This window comes from Alligator mississippiensis, chromosome 15 (assembly GCF_030867095.1).
Source record: "Alligator mississippiensis isolate rAllMis1 chromosome 15, rAllMis1, whole genome shotgun sequence".
In the NCBI taxonomy this organism is placed as follows: domain Eukaryota; kingdom Metazoa; phylum Chordata; order Crocodylia; family Alligatoridae; genus Alligator; species Alligator mississippiensis.
This window is the reverse complement of record NC_081838.1, coordinates 10,860,711-10,877,219: the sequence shown is the minus strand read 5'-3', so window position 1 is coordinate 10,877,219 and position 16,509 is coordinate 10,860,711. Positions and strand designations below refer to the sequence as shown.

Below are 16,509 nucleotides of genomic sequence, written 5' to 3'. Positions count from 1 at the left end.
CTGAGGTCCCGCGGGAGCAGCTCCAGGCGCCTTGCAGCCGCCAGCACCTTCCGCAGGGCCACGGCAACCAGGCCGCTGCCTCGGGCGGGAGGCTTGGTCGTGGAGGGGGCTCCCTAGCCAGCTGGGGGCTGTGCAAAAGGGAGCCTCCCCGTCGGGGAGTTGAACCCCGGTCTCCCGCGTGACAGGCGGGGATACGCACCGCTATACTAACGGGGAAAGGCCGCAGGACAGAAACCACCCGCCCCGCCAGCCCCGGGCTGGCCTTGCTTTGGCGGGGCTGCCGGCCTGGGCAGGGCAGGCTGTGCAGCCCTTGCTTTGGGCTGGGCTGGGCTGGGCTGGGCTGGGCTGGGGAGGGCAGCAGATGGGCAGGTGCCCGGGCAAGCGGCCTGAGGGTGCTGGGCTCTTGTGGCTGGCGCGGCCAGAGGCAGCCTTCCAGCAAGGCTGCCTCCCTGGCCAGGATGGCAAGGACGCTGGGGAACAGCTGGCCTTGCAGGGCGTGAGCCGAAGGCAGGTGGCCTGACCCAGGCTTTGTCCAGGGCCCCCACAGGGGCTTGGTGCCATGTGTGCTGGGGCTGGCCTCAAGTGGAGGGGCTGGCTGGCCCTGCTTCCGCCCGGGGCTGCCTTGCCTCTAGGCTTTTGAGGGCCAGGGCCTGGGGCCCAGGCTGTGCAGCCAGGGCTGGAGGACCTGGCAACGGGGTGCCATTGCAGAGGCGTGGCGCGGAGGCCGGGCTGCCTGCCTCTTTTGCTGGTGGTAGCTGTGGCCGAGAGGTTAAGGCGATGGGCTAGAAATCCATTGGGGTCTCCCTGCACAGGTTCGAATCCTGTCAGCTACGTGCTGGGCTTCGTGCTTGTGTGGCAGCCGGCTCCTTTTGCAGCTGGAGCCTGGGCAAGGCAGGAGCGCGGGACGGCGCCCTGCACCTTCTCCACCTTCCCGGGGCTGACCTGCTTTGACCCCCGCAGCAGGCGTCAGGGAGTGTGCCGGCCCAAGCAGAGCGCCAAGGCTCGCTCCCTGGGTGCGCGGGCAAGCCCCAGGCCGCGCGCTGCTTGGGCTTTTGGCCTTGGGAAAGATGAAGCCGGCAGGCCGCGCCCAGCAGGGGAGCGCCGCACCGCGGGCCCCTCGCCTGCCTCGGCCCCTGCGCAAGTGCCGCGCTGCCACGTGCAGGCTTCGCCGAGGGACGAGAGGGAAGCAGCGAGAGAGGCGGGGAATTTGGAGACGGTCCCTGGGTTGCGGCACTAGCCAAAGCCAAGGCCCAGGAAGGGAGTGTGTGCCAATTGTCCCCCACTGCACTGGCTCTTGTGCGCTTCCTGCCTCCTGGGGCCCGCCTGCCTGGAGCCCCAGGCCCAGGGGCACTCCAGCTGGCCCCTGCCCCTTGGCACCGCGTGCTGCGGCCTGTGTCAGCAGCCCCGGAGGCCCAGGCGGCGGGCCGGCAAGGGCCAATGCTGGCTGCCCTGGGCCTTGAGGCCAGCTGAGGTCCCGCGGGAGCAGCTCCAGGCGCCTTGCAGCCGCCAGCACCTTCCGCAGGGCCACGGCAACCAGGCCGCTGCCTCGGGCGGGAGGCTTTGTCGTGGAGGGGGCTCCCTAGCCAGCTGGGGGCTGTGCAAAAGGGAGCCTCCCCGTCGGGGAGTTGAACCGCGGTCTCCCGCGTGACAGGCAGGGATACTCACCGCTATACTAACGGGGAAAGGCCGCAGGACAGAAACCACCCGCCCCGCCAGCCCCGGGCTGGCCTTGCTTTGGCGGGGCTGCCGGCCTGGGCAGGGCAGGCTGTGCAGCCCTTGCTTTGGGCTGGGCTGGGCTGGGCTGGGCTGGGCTGGGGAGGGGAGGGCAGCAGATGGGCAGGTGCCCGGGCAAGCGGCCTGAGGGTGCTGGGCTCTTGTGGCTGGCGTGGCCAGAGGCAGCCTCCCAGCAAGGCTGCCTCCCTGGCCAGGATGGCAAGGACGCTGGGGAACAGCTGGCCTTGCAGGGCGTGAGCCGAAGGCAGGTGGCCTGGCCCAGGCTTTGTCCAGGGCCCCCACAGGGGCTTGGTGCCACGTGTGCTGGGGCTGGCCTCGAGTGGAGGGGCTGGCTGGCCCTGCTTCCGCCCGGGGCTGCCTTGCCTCTGGGCTTTTGAGGGCCAGGGCCTGGGGCCCAGGCTGTGCAGCCAGGGCTGGAGGACCTGGCAACGGGGTGCCATTGCAGAGGCGTGGGGCGGAGGCCGGGCTGCCTGCCTCTTTTGCTGGTGGTAGCTGTGGCCGAGAGGTTAAGGCGATGGGCTAGAAATCCATTGGGGTCTCCCTGCACAGGTTCGAATCCTGTCAGCTACGTGCTGGGCTTCGTGCTTGTGTGGCAGCCGGCTCCTTTTGCAGCTGGAGCCTGGGCAAGGCAGGAGCGCGGGACGGCGCCCTGCACCTTCTCCACCTTCCCGGGGCTGACCTGCTTTGACACCCGCAGCAGGCGTCAGGGAGTGTGCCGGCCCAAGCAGAGCGCCAAGGCTCGCTCCCTGGGTGCGCGGGCAAGCCCCAGGCCGCGCGCTGCTTGGGCTTTTGGCCTTGGGAAAGATGAAGCCGGCAGGCCGCGCCCAGCAGGGGAGCGCCGCACCGCGGGCCCCTCGCCTGCCTTGGCCCCTGCGCAAGTGCCGCGCTGCCACGTGCAGGCTTCGCCGAGGGACGAGAGGGAAGCAGCGAGAGAGGCGGGGAATTTGGAGACGGTCCCTGGGTTGCGGCACTAGCCAAAGCCAAGGCCCAGGAAGGGAGTGTGTGCCAATTGTCCCCCACTGCACTGGCTCTTGTGCGCTTCCTGCCTCCTGGGGCCCGCCTGCCTGGAGCCCCAGGCCCAGGGGCACTCCAGCTGGCCCCTGCCCCTTGGCACCGCGTGCTGCGGCCTGTGTCAGCAGCCCCGGAGGCCCAGGCGGCGGGCCGGCAAGGGCCAATGCTGGCTGCCCTGGGCCTTGAGGCCAGCTGAGGTCCCGCGGGAGCAGCTCCAGGCGCCTTGCAGCCGCCAGCACCTTCCGCAGGGCCACGGCAACCAGGCCGCTGCCTCGGGCGGGAGGCTTGGTCGTGGAGGGGGCTCCCTAGCCAGCTGGGGGCTGTGCAAAAGGGAGACTCCCCGTCGGGGAGTTGAACCCCGGTCTCCCGCGTGACAGGCGGGGATACGCACCGCTATACTAACGGGGAAAGGCCACAGGACAGAAAACACCCGCCCCGCCAGCCCCGGGCTGGCCTTGCTTTGGCGGGGCTGCCGGCCTGGGCAGGGCAGGCTGTGCAGCCCTTGCTTTGGTCTGCGCTGGTCTGGGCTGGGCTGGGCTGGGCTGGGCTGGGCTGGGGAGGGCAGCAGATGGGCAGGTGCCCGGGCAAGCGGCCTGAGGGTGCTGGGCTCTTGTGGCTGGCGTGGCCAGAGGCAGCCTCCCAGCAAGGCTGCCTCCCTGGCCAGGATGGCAAGGACGCTGGGGAACAGCTGGCCTTGCAGGGCGTGAGCCGAAGGCAGGTGGCCTGGCCCAGGCTTTGTCCAGGGCCCCCACAGGGGCTTGGTGCCACGTGTGCTGGGGCTGGCCTCGAGTGGAGGGGCTGGCTGGCCCTGCTTCCGCCCGGGGCTGCCTTGCCTCTGGGCTTTTGAGGGCCAGGGCCTGGGGCCCAGGCTGTGCAGCCAGGGCTGGAGGACCTGGCAACGGGGTGCCATTGCAGAGGCGTGGGGCGGAGGCCGGGCTGCCTGCCTCTTTTGCTGGTGGTAGCTGTGGCCGAGAGGTTAAGGCGATGGGCTAGAAATCCATTGGGGTCTCCCTGCACAGGTTCGAATCCTGTCAGCTACGTGCTGGGCTTCGTGCTTGTGTGGCAGCCGGCTCCTTTTGCAGCTGGAGCCTGGGCAAGGCAGGAGCGCGGGACGGCGCCCTGCACCTTCTCCACCTTCCCGGGGCTGACCTGCTTTGACACCCGCAGCAGGCGTCAGGGAGTGTGCCGGCCCAAGCAGAGCGCCAAGGCTCGCTCCCTGGGTGCGCGGGCAAGCCCCAGGCCGCGCGCTGCTTGGGCTTTTGGCCTTGGGAAAGATGAAGCCGGCAGGCCGCGCCCAGCAGGGGAGCGCCGCACCGCGGGCCCCTCGCCTGCCTCGGCCCCTGCGCAAGTGCCGCGCTGCCACGTGCAGGCTTCGCCGAGGGACGAGAGGGAAGCAGCGAGAGAGGCGGGGAATTTGGAGACGGTCCCTGGGTTGCGGCACTAGCCAAAGCCAAGGCCCAGGAAGGGAGTGTGTGCCAATTGTCCCCCACTGCACTGGCCCTTGTGCGCTTCCTGCCTCCTGGGGCCCGCCTGCCTGGAGCCCCAGGCCCAGGGGCACTCCAGCTGGCCCCTGCCCCTTGGCACCGCGTGCTGCGGCCTGTGTCAGCAGCCCCGGAGGCCCAGGCGGCGGGCCGGCAAGGGCCAATGCTGGCTGCCCTGGGCCTTGAGGCCAGCTGAGGTCCCGCGGGAGCAGCTCCAGGCGCCTTGCAGCCGCCAGCACCTTCCGCAGGGCCACGGCAACCAGGCCGCTGCCTCGGGCGGGAGGCTTGGTCGTGGAGGGGGCTCCCTAGCCAGCTGGGGGCTGTGCAAAAGGGAGACTCCCCGTCGGGGAGTTGAACCCCGGTCTCCCGCGTGACAGGCGGGGATACGCACCGCTATACTAACGGGGAAAGGCCACAGGACAGAAAACACCCGCCCCGCCAGCCCCGGGCTGGCCTTGCTTTGGCGGGGCTGCCGGCCTGGGCAGGGCAGGCTGTGCAGCCCTTGCTTTGGTCTGCGCTGGGCTGGGCTGGGCTGGGCTGGGCTGGGCTGGGCTGGGGAGGGCAGCAGATGGGCAGGTGCCCGGGCAAGCGGCCTGAGGGTGCTGGGCTCTTGTGGCTGGCGCGGCCAGAGGCAGCCTTCCAGCAAGGCTGCCTCCCTGGCCAGGATGGCAAGGACGCTGGGGAACAGCTGGCCTTGCAGGGCGTGAGCCGAAGGCAGGTGGCCTGACCCAGGCTTTGTCCAGGGCCCCCACAGGGGCTTGGTGCCACGTGTGCTGGGGCTGGCCTCGAGTGGAGGGGCTGGCTGGCCCTGCTTCCGCCCGGGGCTGCCTTGCCTCTGGGCTTTTGAGGGCCAGGGCCTGGGGCCCAGGCTGTGCAGCCAGGGCTGGAGGACCTGGCAACGGGGTGCCATTGCAGAGGCGTGGGGCGGAGGCCGGGCTGCCTGCCTCTTTTGCTGGTGGTAGCTGTGGCCGAGAGGTTAAGGCGATGGTCTCGAAATCCATTGGGGTCTCCCTGCACAGGTTCGAATCCTGTCAGCTACGTGCTGGGCTTCGTGCTTGTGTGGCAGCCGGCTCCTTTTGCAGCTGGAGCCTGGGCAAGGCAGGAGCGCGGGACGGCGCCCTGCACCTTCTCCACCTTCCCGGGGCTGACCTGCTTTGACACCCGCAGCAGGCGTCAGGGAGTGTGCCGGCCCAAGCAGAGCGCCAAGGCTCGCTCCCTGGGTGCGCGGGCAAGCCCCAGGCCGCGCGCTGCTTGGGCTTTTGGCCTTGGGAAAGATGAAGCCGGCAGGCCGCGCCCAGCAGGGGAGCGCCGCACCGCGGGCCCCTCGCCTGCCTCGGCCCCTGCGCAAGTGCCGCGCTGCCACGTGCAGGCTTCGCCGAGGGACGAGAGGGAAGCAGCGAGAGAGGCGGGGAATTTGGAGACGGTCCCTGGGTTGCGGCACTAGCCAAAGCCAAGGCCCAGGAAGGGAGTGTGTGCCAATTGTCCCCCACTGCACTGGCTCTTGTGCGCTTCCTGCCTCCTGGGGCCCGCCTGCCTGGAGCCCCAGGCCCAGGGGCACTCCAGCTGGCCCCTGCCCCTTGGCACCGCGTGCTGCGGCCTGTGTCAGCAGCCCCGGAGGCCCAGGCGGCGGGCCGGCAAGGGCAAATGCTGGCTGCCCTGGGCCTTGAGGCCAGCTGAGGTCCCGCGGGAGCAGCTCCAGGCGCCTTGCAGCCGCCAGCACCTTCCGCAGGGCCACGGCAACCAGGCCGCTGCCTCGGGCGGGAGGCTTGGTCGTGGAGGGGGCTCCCTAGCCAGCTGGGGGCTGTGCAAAAGGGAGCCTCCCCGTCGGGGAGTTGAACCCCGGTCTCCCGCGTGACAGGCGGGGATACGCACCGCTATACTAACGGGGAAAGGCCACAGGACAGAAAACACCCGCCGCGCCAGCCCCGGGCTGGCCTTGCTTTGGCGGGGCTGCCGGCCTGGGCAGGGCAGGCTGTGCAGCCCTTGCTTTGGGCTGGGCTGGGCTGGGGAGGGCAGCAGATGGGCAGGTGCCCGGGCAAGCGGCCTGAGGGTGCTGGGCTCTTGTGGCTGGCGTGGCCAGAGGCAGCCTCCCAGCAAGGCTGCCTCCCTGGCCAGGATGGCAAGGACGCTGGGGAACAGCTGGCCTTGCAGGGCGTGAGCCGAAGGCAGGTGGCCTGGCCCAGGCTTTGTCCAGGGCCCCCACAGGGGCTTGGTGCCACGTGTGCTGGGGCTGGCCTCGAGTGGAGGGGCTGGCTGGCCCTGCTTCCGCCCGGGGCTGCCTTGCCTCTGGGCTTTTGAGGGCCAGGGCCTGGGGCCCAGGCTGTGCAGCCAGGGCTGGAGGACCTGGCAACGGGGTGCCATTGCAGAGGCGTGGGGCGGAGGCCGGGCTGCCTGCCTCTTTTGCTGGTGGTAGCTGTGGCCGAGAGGTTAAGGCGATGGTCTCGAAATCCATTGGGGTCTCCCTGCACAGGTTCGAATCCTGTCAGCTACGTGCTGGGCTTCGTGCTTGTGTGGCAGCCGGCTCCTTTTGCAGCTGGAGCCTGGGCAAGGCAGGAGCGCGGGACGGCGCCCTGCACCTTCTCCACCTTCCCGGGGCTGACCTGCTTTGACACCCGCAGCAGGCGTCAGGGAGTGTGCCGGCCCAAGCAGAGCGCCAAGGCTCGCTCCCTGGGTGCGCGGGCAAGCCCCAGGCCGCGCGCTGCTTGGGCTTTTGGCCTTGGGAAAGATGAAGCCGGCAGGCCGCGCCCAGCAGGGGAGCGCCGCACCGCGGGCCCCTCGCCTGCCTCGGCCCCTGCGCAAGTGCCGCGCTGCCACGTGCAGGCTTCGCCGAGGGACGAGAGGGAAGCAGCGAGAGAGGCGGGGAATTTGGAGACGGTCCCTGGGTTGCGCCACTAGCCAAAGCCAAGGCCCAGGAAGGGAGTGTGTGCCAATTGTCCCCCACTGCACTGGCTCTTGTGCGCTTCCTGCCTCCTGGGGCCCGCCTGCCTGGAGCCCCAGGCCCAGGGGCACTCCAGCTGGCCCCTGCCCCTTGGCACCACGTGCTGCGGCCTGTGTCAGCAGCCCCGGAGGCCCAGGCGGCGGGCCGGCAAGGGCCAATGCTGGCTGCCCTGGGCCTTGAGGCCAGCTGAGGTCCCGCGGGAGCAGCTCCAGGCGCCTTGCAGCCGCCAGCACCTTCCGCAGGGCCACGGCAACCAGGCCGCTGCCTCGGGCGGGAGGCTTGGTCGTGGAGGGGGCTCCCTAGCCAGCTGGGGGCTGTGCAAAAGGGAGCCTCCCCGTCGGGGAGTTGAACCCCGGTCTCCCGCGTGACAGGCGGGGATACTCACCGCTATACTAACGGGGAAAGGCCGCAGGACAGAAACCACCCGCCCCGCCAGCCCCGGGCTGGCCTTGCTTTGGCGGGGCTGCCGACCTGGGCAGGGCAGGCTGTGCAGCCCTTGCTTTGGGCTGGGCTGGGCTGGGCTGGGCTGGGCTGGGCTGGGGAGGGCAGCAGATGGGCAGGTGCCCGGGCAAGCGGCCTGAGGGTGCTGGGCTCTTGTGGCTGGCGCGGCCAGAGGCAGCCTTCCAGCAAGGCTGCCTCCCTGGCCAGGATGGCAAGGACGCTGGGGAACAGCTGGCCTTGCAGGGCGTGAGCCGAAGGCAGGTGGCCTGACCCAGGCTTTGTCCAGGGCCCCCACAGGGGCTTGGTGCCATGTGTGCTGGGGCTGGCCTCGAGTGGAGGGGCTGGCTGGCCCTGCTTCCGCCTGGGGCTGCCTTGCCTCTGGGCTTTTGAGGGCCAGGGCCTGGGGCCCAGGCTGTGCAGCCAGGGCTGGAGGACCTGGCAACGGGGTGCCATTGCAGAGGCGTGGCGCGGAGGCCGGGCTGCCTGCCTCTTTTGCTGGTGGTAGCTGTGGCCGAGAGGTTAAGGCGATGGGCTAGAAATCCATTGGGGTCTCCCTGCACAGGTTCGAATCCTGTCAGCTACGTGCTGGGCTTCGTGCTTGTGTGGCAGCCGGCTCCTTTTGCAGCTGGAGCCTGGGCAAGGCAGGAGCGCGGGACGGCGCCCTGCACCTTCTCCACCTTCCCGGGGCTGACCTGCTTTGACACCCGCAGCAGGCGTCAGGGAGTGTGCCGGCCCAAGCAGAGCGCCAAGGCTCGCTCCCTGGGTGCGCGGGCAAGCCCCAGGCCGCGCGCTGCTTGGGCTTTTGGCCTTGGGAAAGATGAAGCCGGCAGGCCGCGCCCAGCAGGGGAGCGCCGCACCGCGGGCCCCTCGCCTGCCTCGGCCCCTGCGCAAGTGCCGCGCTGCCACGTGCAGGCTTCGCCGAGGGACGAGAGGGAAGCAGCGAGAGAGGCGGGGAATTTGGAGACGGTCCCTGGGTTGCGGCACTAGCCAAAGCCAAGGCCCAGGAAGGGAGTGTGTGCCAATTGTCCCCCACTGCACTGGCTCTTGTGCGCTTCCTGCCTCCTGGGGCCCGCCTGCCTGGAGCCCCAGGCCCAGGGGCACTCCAGCTGGCCCCTGCCCCTTGGCACCACGTGCTGCGGCCTGTGTCAGCAGCCCCGGAGGCCCAGGCGGCGGGCCGGCAAGGGCCAATGCTGGCTGCCCTGGGCCTTGAGGCCAGCTGAGGTCCCGCGGGAGCAGCTCCAGGCGCCTTGCAGCCGCCAGCACCTTCCGCAGGGCCACGGCAACCAGGCCGCTGCCTCGGGCGGGAGGCTTGGTCGTGGAGGGGGCTCCCTAGCCAGCTGGGGGCTGTGCAAAAGGGAGCCTCCCCGTCGGGGAGTTGAACCCCGGTCTCCCGCGTGACAGGCGGGGATACTCACCGCTATACTAACGGGGAAAGGCCGCAGGACAGAAACCACCCGCCCCGCCAGCCCCGGGCTGGCCTTGCTTTGGCGGGGCTGCCGGCCTGGGCAGGGCAGGCTGTGCAGCCCTTGCTTTGGGCTGGGCTGGGCTGGGCTGGGCTGGGCTGGGGAGGGCAGCAGATGGGCAGGTGCCCGGGCAAGCGGCCTGAGGGTGCTGGGCTCTTGTGGCTGGCGCGGCCAGAGGCAGCCTTCCAGCAAGGCTGCCTCCCTGGCCAGGATGGCAAGGACGCTGGGGAACAGCTGGCCTTGCAGGGCGTGAGCCGAAGGCAGGTGGCCTGACCCAGGCTTTGTCCAGGGCCCCCACAGGGGCTTGGTGCCACGTGTGCTGGGGCTGGCCTCGAGTGGAGGGGCTGGCTGGCCCTGCTTCCGCCCGGGGCTGCCTTGCCTCTGGGCTTTTGAGGGCCAGGGCCTGGGGCCCAGGCTGTGCAGCCAGGGCTGGAGGACCTGGCAACGGGGTGCCATTGCAGAGGCGTGGGGCGGAGGCCGGGCTGCCTGCCTCTTTTGCTGGTGGTAGCTGTGGCCGAGAGGTTAAGGCGATGGTCTCGAAATCCATTGGGGTCTCCCTGCACAGGTTCGAATCCTGTCAGCTACGTGCTGGGCTTCGTGCTTGTGTGGCAGCCGGCTCCTTTTGCAGCTGGAGCCTGGGCAAGGCAGGAGCGCGGGACGGCGCCCTGCACCTTCTCCACCTTCCCGGGGCTGACCTGCTTTGACACCCGCAGCAGGCGTCAGGGAGTGTGCCGGCCCAAGCAGAGCGCCAAGGCTCGCTCCCTGGGTGCGCGGGCAAGCCCCAGGCCGCGCGCTGCTTGGGCTTTTGGCCTTGGGAAAGATGAAGCCGGCAGGCCGCGCCCAGCAGGGGAGCGCCGCACCGCGGGCCCCTCGCCTGCCTCGGCCCCTGCGCAAGTGCCGCGCTGCCACGTGCAGGCTTCGCCGAGGGACGAGAGGGAAGCAGCGAGAGAGGCGGGGAATTTGGAGACGGTCCCTGGGTTGCGGCACTAGCCAAAGCCAAGGCCCAGGAAGGGAGTGTGTGCCAATTGTCCCCCACTGCACTGGCTCTTGTGCGCTTCCTGCCTCCTGGGGCCCGCCTGCCTGGAGCCCCAGGCCCAGGGGCACTCCAGCTGGCCCCTGCCCCTTGGCACCGCGTGCTGCGGCCTGTGTCAGCAGCCCCGGAGGCCCAGGCGGCGGGCCGGCAAGGGCAAATGCTGGCTGCCCTGGGCCTTGAGGCCAGCTGAGGTCCCGCGGGAGCAGCTCCAGGCGCCTTGCAGCCGCCAGCACCTTCCGCAGGGCCACGGCAACCAGGCCGCTGCCTCGGGCGGGAGGCTTGGTCGTGGAGGGGGCTCCCTAGCCAGCTGGGGGCTGTGCAAAAGGGAGCCTCCCCGTCGGGGAGTTGAACCCCGGTCTCCCGCGTGACAGGCGGGGATACGCACCGCTATACTAACGGGGAAAGGCCACAGGACAGAAAACACCCGCCGCGCCAGCCCCGGGCTGGCCTTGCTTTGGCGGGGCTGCCGGCCTGGGCAGGGCAGGCTGTGCAGCCCTTGCTTTGGGCTGGGCTGGGCTGGGGAGGGCAGCAGATGGGCAGGTGCCCGGGCAAGCGGCCTGAGGGTGCTGGGCTCTTGTGGCTGGCGTGGCCAGAGGCAGCCTCCCAGCAAGGCTGCCTCCCTGGCCAGGATGGCAAGGACGCTGGGGAACAGCTGGCCTTGCAGGGCGTGAGCCGAAGGCAGGTGGCCTGGCCCAGGCTTTGTCCAGGGCCCCCACAGGGGCTTGGTGCCACGTGTGCTGGGGCTGGCCTCGAGTGGAGGGGCTGGCTGGCCCTGCTTCCGCCCGGGGCTGCCTTGCCTCTGGGCTTTTGAGGGCCAGGGCCTGGGGCCCAGGCTGTGCAGCCAGGGCTGGAGGACCTGGCAACGGGGTGCCATTGCAGAGGCGTGGGGCGGAGGCCGGGCTGCCTGCCTCTTTTGCTGGTGGTAGCTGTGGCCGAGAGGTTAAGGCGATGGGCTTGAAATCCATTGGGGTCTCCCTGCACAGGTTCGAATCCTGTCAGCTACGTGCTGGGCTTCGTGCTTGTGTGGCAGCCGGCTCCTTTTGCAGCTGGAGCCTGGGCAAGGCAGGAGCGCGGGACGGCGCCCTGCACCTTCTCCACCTTCCCGGGGCTGACCTGCTTTGACACCCGCAGCAGGCGTCAGGGAGTGTGCCGGCCCAAGCAGAGCGCCAAGGCTCGCTCCCTGGGTGCGCGGGCAAGCCCCAGGCCGCGCGCTGCTTGGGCTTTTGGCCTTGGGAAAGATGAAGCCGGCAGGCCGCGCCCAGCAGGGGAGCGCCGCACCGCGGGCCCCTCGCCTGCCTCGGCCCCTGCGCAAGTGCTGCGCTGCCACGTGCAGGCTTCGCCGAGGGACGAGAGGGAAGCAGCGAGAGAGGCGGGGAATTTGGAGACGGTCCCTGGGTTGCGGCACTAGCCAAAGCCAAGGCCCAGGAAGGGAGTGTGTGCCAATTGTCCCCCACTGCACTGGCTCTTGTGCGCTTCCTGCCTCCTGGGGCCCGCCTGCCTGGAGCCCCAGGCCCAGGGGCACTCCAGCTGGCCCCTGCCCCTTGGCACCGCGTGCTGCGGCCTGTGTCAGCAGCCCCGGAGGCCCAGGCGGCGGGCCGGCAAGGGCCAATGCTGGCTGCCCTGGGCCTTGAGGCCAGCTGAGGTCCCGCGGGAGCAGCTCCAGGCGCCTTGCAGCCGCCAGCACCTTCCGCAGGGCCACGGCAACCAGGCCGCTGCCTCGGGCGGGAGGCTTGGTCGTGGAGGGGGCTCCCTAGCCAGCTGGGGGCTGTGCAAAAGGGAGCCTCCCCGTCGGGGAGTTGAACCCCGGTCTCCCGCGTGACAGGCGGGGATACGCACCGCTATACTAACGGGGAAAGGCCGCAGGACAGAAACCACCCGCCCCGCCAGCCCCGGGCTGGCCTTGCTTTGGCGGGGCTGCCGACCTGGGCAGGGCAGGCTGTGCAGCCCTTGCTTTGGGCTGGGCTGGGCTGGGCTGGGCTGGGCTGGGCTGGGCTGGGGAGGGCAGCAGATGGGCAGGTGCCCGGGCAAGCGGCCTGAGGGTGCTGGGCTCTTGTGGCTGGCGCGGCCAGAGGCAGCCTTCCAGCAAGGCTGCCTCCCTGGCCAGGATGGCAAGGACGCTGGGGAACAGCTGGCCTTGCAGGGCGTGAGCCGAAGGCAGGTGGCCTGACCCAGGCTTTGTCCAGGGCCCCCACAGGGGCTTGGTGCCATGTGTGCTGGGGCTGGCCTCGAGTGGAGGGGCTGGCTGGCCCTGCTTCCGCCCGGGGCTGCCTTGCCTCTGGGCTTTTGAGGGCCAGGGCCTGGGGCCCAGGCTGTGCAGCCAGGGCTGGAGGACCTGGCAACGGGGTGCCATTGCAGAGGCGTGGCGCGGAGGCCGGGCTGCCTGCCTCTTTTGCTGGTGGTAGCTGTGGCCGAGAGGTTAAGGCGATGGGCTAGAAATCCATTGGGGTCTCCCTGCACAGGTTCGAATCCTGTCAGCTACGTGCTGGGCTTCGTGCTTGTGTGGCAGCCGGCTCCTTTTGCAGCTGGAGCCTGGGCAAGGCAGGAGCGCGGGACGGCGCCCTGCACCTTCTCCACCTTCCCGGGGCTGACCTGCTTTGACCCCCGCAGCAGGCGTCAGGGAGTGTGCCGGCCCAAGCAGAGCGCCAAGGCTCGCTCCCTGGGTGCGCGGGCAAGCCCCAGGCCGCGCGCTGCTTGGGCTTTTGGCCTTGGGAAAGATGAAGCCGGCAGGCCGCGCCCAGCAGGGGAGCGCCGCACCGCGGGCCCCTCGCCTGCCTCGGCCCCTGCGCAAGTGCCGCGCTGCCACGTGCAGGCTTCGCCGAGGGACGAGAGGGAAGCAGCGAGAGAGGCGGGGAATTTGGAGACGGTCCCTGGGTTGCGGCACTAGCCAAAGCCAAGGCCCAGGAAGGGAGTGTGTGCCAATTGTCCCCCACTGCACTGGCTCTTGTGCGCTTCCTGCCTCCTGGGGCCCGCCTGCCTGGAGCCCCAGGCCCAGGGGCACTCCAGCTGGCCCCTGCCCCTTGGCACCGCGTGCTGCGGCCTGTGTCAGCAGCCCCGGAGGCCCAGGCGGCGGGCCGGCAAGGGCCAATGCTGGCTGCCCTGGGCCTTGAGGCCAGCTGAGGTCCCGCGGGAGCAGCTCCAGGCGCCTTGCAGCCGCCAGCACCTTCCGCAGGGCCACGGCAACCAGGCCGCTGCCTCGGGCGGGAGGCTTGGTCGTGGAGGGGGCTCCCTAGCCAGCTGGGGGCTGTGCAAAAGGGAGCAGCCCCGTCGGGGAGTTGAATCCCGGTCTCCCGCGTGACAGGCGGGGATACGCACCGCTATACTAACGGGGAAAGGCCACAGGACAGAAAACACCCGCCCCGCCAGCCCCGGGCTGGCCTTGCTTTGGCGGGGCTGCCGGCCTGGGCAGGGCAGGCTGTGCAGCCCTTGCTTTGGGCTGGGCTGGGCTGGGCTGGGCTGGGCTGGGCTGGGCTGGGGAGGGCAGCAGATGGGCAGGTGCCCGGGCAAGCGGCCTGAGGGTGCTGGGCTCTTGTGGCTGGCGTGGCCAGAGGCAGCCTCCCAGCAAGGCTGCCTCCCTGGCCAGGATGGCAAGGACGCTGGGGAACAGCTGGCCTTGCAGGGCGTGAGCCGAAGGCAGGTGGCCTGGCCCAGGCTTTGTCCAGGGCCCCCACAGGGGCTTGGTGCCACGTGTGCTGGGGCTGGCCTCGAGTGGAGGGGCTGGCTGGCCCTGCTTCCGCCCGGGGCTGCCTTGCCTCTGGGCTTTTGAGGGCCAGGGCCTGGGGCCCAGGCTGTGCAGCCAGGGCTGGAGGACCTGGCAACGGGGTGCCATTGCAGAGGCGTGGGGCGGAGGCCGGGCTGCCTGCCTCTTTTGCTGGTGGTAGCTGTGGCCGAGAGGTTAAGGCGATGGGCTTGAAATCCATTGGGGTCTCCCTGCACAGGTTCGAGTCCTGTCAGCTACGTGCTGGGCTTCGTGCTTGTGTGGCAGCCGGCTCCTTTTGCAGCTGGAGCCTGGGCAAGGCAGGAGCGCGGGACGGCGCCCTGCACCTTCTCCACCTTCCCGGGGCTGACCTGCTTTGACACCCGCAGCAGGCGTCAGGGAGTGTGCCGGCCCAAGCAGAGCGCCAAGGCTCGCTCCCTGGGTGCGCGGGCAAGCCCCAGGCCGCGCGCTGCTTGGGCTTTTGGCCTTGGGAAAGATGAAGCCGGCAGGCCGCGCCCAGCAGGGGAGCGCCGCACCGCGGGCCCCTCGCCTGCCTCGGCCCCTGCGCAAGTGCTGCGCTGCCACATGCAGGCTTCGCCGAGGGACGAGAGGGAAGCAGCGAGAGAGGCGGGGAATTTGGAGACGGTCCCTGGGTTGCGGCACTAGCCAAAGCCAAGGCCCAGGAAGGGAGTGTGTGCCAATTGTCCCCCACTGCACTGGCTCTTGTGCGCTTCCTGCCTCCTGGGGCCCGCCTGCCTGGAGCCCCAGGCCCAGGGGCACTCCAGCTGGCCCCTGCCCCTTGGCACCGCGTGCTGCGGCCTGTGTCAGCAGCCCCGGAGGCCCAGGCGGCGGGCCGGCAAGGGCCAATGCTGGCTGCCCTGGGCCTTGAGGCCAGCTGAGGTCCCGCGGGAGCAGCTCCAGGCGCCTTGCAGCCGCCAGCACCTTCCGCAGGGCCACGGCAACCAGGCCGCTGCCTCGGGCGGGAGGCTTGGTCGTGGAGGGGGCTCCCTAGCCAGCTGGGGGCTGTGCAAAAGGGAGCCTCCCCGTCGGGGAGTTGAACCCCGGTCTCCCGCGTGACAGGCGGGGATACTCACCGCTATACTAACGGGGAAAGGCCGCAGGACAGAAACCACCCGCCCCGCCAGCCCCGGGCTGGCCTTGCTTTGGCGGGGCTGCCGACCTGGGCAGGGCAGGCTGTGCAGCCCTTGCTTTGGGCTGGGCTGGGCTGGGCTGGGCTGGGCTGGGGAGGGCAGCAGATGGGCAGGTGCCCGGGCAAGCGGCCTGAGGGTGCTGGGCTCTTGTGGCTGGCGCGGCCAGAGGCAGCCTTCCAGCAAGGCTGCCTCCCTGGCCAGGATGGCAAGGACGCTGGGGAACAGCTGGCCTTGCAGGGCGTGAGCCGAAGGCAGGTGGCCTGACCCAGGCTTTGTCCAGGGCCCCCACAGGGGCTTGGTGCCATGTGTGCTGGGGCTGGCCTCGAGTGGAGGGGCTGGCTGGCCCTGCTTCCGCCCGGGGCTGCCTTGCCTCTGGGCTTTTGAGGGCCAGGGCCTGGGGCCCAGGCTGTGCAGCCAGGGCTGGAGGACCTGGCAACGGGGTGCCATTGCAGAGGCGTGGCGCGGAGGCCGGGCTGCCTGCCTCTTTTGCTGGTGGTAGCTGTGGCCGAGAGGTTAAGGCGATGGGCTAGAAATCCATTGGGGTCTCCCTGCACAGGTTCGAATCCTGTCAGCTACGTGCTGGGCTTCGTGCTTGTGTGGCAGCCGGCTCCTTTTGCAGCTGGAGCCTGGGCAAGGCAGGAGCGCGGGACGGCGCCCTGCACCTTCTCCACCTTCCCGGGGCTGACCTGCTTTGACCCCCGCAGCAGGCGTCAGGGAGTGTGCCGGCCCAAGCAGAGCGCCAAGGCTCGCTCCCTGGGTGCGCGGGCAAGCCCCAGGCCGCGCGCTGCTTGGGCTTTTGGCCTTGGGAAAGATGAAGCCGGCAGGCCGCGCCCAGCAGGGGAGCGCCGCACCGCGGGCCCCTCGCCTGCCTCGGCCCCTGCGCAAGTGCCGCGCTGCCACGTGCAGGCTTCGCCGAGGGACGAGAGGGAAGCAGCGAGAGAGGCGGGGAATTTGGAGACGGTCCCTGGGTTGCGGCACTAGCCAAAGCCAAGGCCCAGGAAGGGAGTGTGTGCCAATTGTCCCCCACTGCACTGGCTCTTGTGCGCTTCCTGCCTCCTGGGGCCCGCCTGCCTGGAGCCCCAGGCCCAGGGGCACTCCAGCTGGCCCCTGCCCCTTGGCACCGCGTGCTGCGGCCTGTGTCAGCAGCCCCGGAGGCCCAGGCGGCGGGCCGGCAAGGGCCAATGCTGGCTGCCCTGGGCCTTGAGGCCAGCTGAGGTCCCGCGGGAGCAGCTCCAGGCGCCTTGCAGCCGCCAGCACCTTCCGCAGGGCCACGGCAACCAGGCCGCTGCCTCGGGCGGGAGGCTTGGTCGTGGAGGGGGCTCCCTAGCCAGCTGGGGGCTGTGCAAAAGGGAGCCTCCCCGTCGGGGAGTTGAACCCCGGTCTCCCGCGTGACAGGCGGGGATACGCACCGCTATACTAACGGGGAAAGGCCGCAGGACAGAAACCACCCGCCCCGCCAGCCCCGGGCTGGCCTTGCTTTGGCGGGGCTGCCGGCCTGGGCAGGGCAGGCTGTGCAGCCCTTGCTTTGGGCTGGGCTGGGCTGGGCTGGGCTGGGCTGGGGAG

The 16,509-nt window shown here is 70.5% G+C and overlaps 14 non-coding genes across 14 annotated transcripts; 11 read left to right on the top strand and 3 right to left on the bottom strand.

Annotated features, from left to right (window-relative positions):
• The first annotated feature begins 751 nt into the window (after positions 1–751).
• TRNAS-AGA (transfer RNA serine (anticodon AGA)) lies at positions 752–833 on the top strand. The gene has a single exon. It is a non-coding gene; the product is annotated as a tRNA-Ser (tRNA).
• Positions 834–2,222: 1,389 nt separating this feature from the next.
• Positions 2,223–2,304, top strand: TRNAS-AGA (transfer RNA serine (anticodon AGA)). Its single transcript has one exon. It is a non-coding gene; the product is annotated as a tRNA-Ser (tRNA).
• A 1,399-nt stretch (positions 2,305–3,703) lies between these two features.
• Positions 3,704–3,785, top strand: TRNAS-AGA (transfer RNA serine (anticodon AGA)). The gene has a single exon. It is a non-coding gene; the product is annotated as a tRNA-Ser (tRNA).
• Positions 3,786–5,184: 1,399 nt separating this feature from the next.
• TRNAS-CGA (transfer RNA serine (anticodon CGA)) lies at positions 5,185–5,266 on the top strand. Its single transcript has one exon. It is a non-coding gene; the product is annotated as a tRNA-Ser (tRNA).
• A 1,369-nt stretch (positions 5,267–6,635) lies between these two features.
• TRNAS-CGA (transfer RNA serine (anticodon CGA)) lies at positions 6,636–6,717 on the top strand. Its single transcript has one exon. It is a non-coding gene; the product is annotated as a tRNA-Ser (tRNA).
• Positions 6,718–7,494: 777 nt separating this feature from the next.
• TRNAD-GUC (transfer RNA aspartic acid (anticodon GUC)) lies at positions 7,495–7,566 on the bottom strand. The gene has a single exon. It is a non-coding gene; the product is annotated as a tRNA-Asp (tRNA).
• Positions 7,567–8,106: 540 nt separating this feature from the next.
• TRNAS-AGA (transfer RNA serine (anticodon AGA)) lies at positions 8,107–8,188 on the top strand. Its single transcript has one exon. It is a non-coding gene; the product is annotated as a tRNA-Ser (tRNA).
• Positions 8,189–8,965: 777 nt separating this feature from the next.
• TRNAD-GUC (transfer RNA aspartic acid (anticodon GUC)) lies at positions 8,966–9,037 on the bottom strand. The gene has a single exon. It is a non-coding gene; the product is annotated as a tRNA-Asp (tRNA).
• Positions 9,038–9,572: 535 nt separating this feature from the next.
• Positions 9,573–9,654, top strand: TRNAS-CGA (transfer RNA serine (anticodon CGA)). Its single transcript has one exon. It is a non-coding gene; the product is annotated as a tRNA-Ser (tRNA).
• Positions 9,655–11,023: 1,369 nt separating this feature from the next.
• On the top strand, positions 11,024–11,105 carry TRNAS-UGA (transfer RNA serine (anticodon UGA)). The gene has a single exon. It is a non-coding gene; the product is annotated as a tRNA-Ser (tRNA).
• Positions 11,106–12,499: 1,394 nt separating this feature from the next.
• On the top strand, positions 12,500–12,581 carry TRNAS-AGA (transfer RNA serine (anticodon AGA)). Its single transcript has one exon. It is a non-coding gene; the product is annotated as a tRNA-Ser (tRNA).
• A 1,394-nt stretch (positions 12,582–13,975) lies between these two features.
• TRNAS-UGA (transfer RNA serine (anticodon UGA)) lies at positions 13,976–14,057 on the top strand. The gene has a single exon. It is a non-coding gene; the product is annotated as a tRNA-Ser (tRNA).
• Positions 14,058–14,834: 777 nt separating this feature from the next.
• Positions 14,835–14,906, bottom strand: TRNAD-GUC (transfer RNA aspartic acid (anticodon GUC)). The gene has a single exon. It is a non-coding gene; the product is annotated as a tRNA-Asp (tRNA).
• A 535-nt stretch (positions 14,907–15,441) lies between these two features.
• On the top strand, positions 15,442–15,523 carry TRNAS-AGA (transfer RNA serine (anticodon AGA)). Its single transcript has one exon. It is a non-coding gene; the product is annotated as a tRNA-Ser (tRNA).
• Positions 15,524–16,509: the final 986 nt, after the last annotated feature.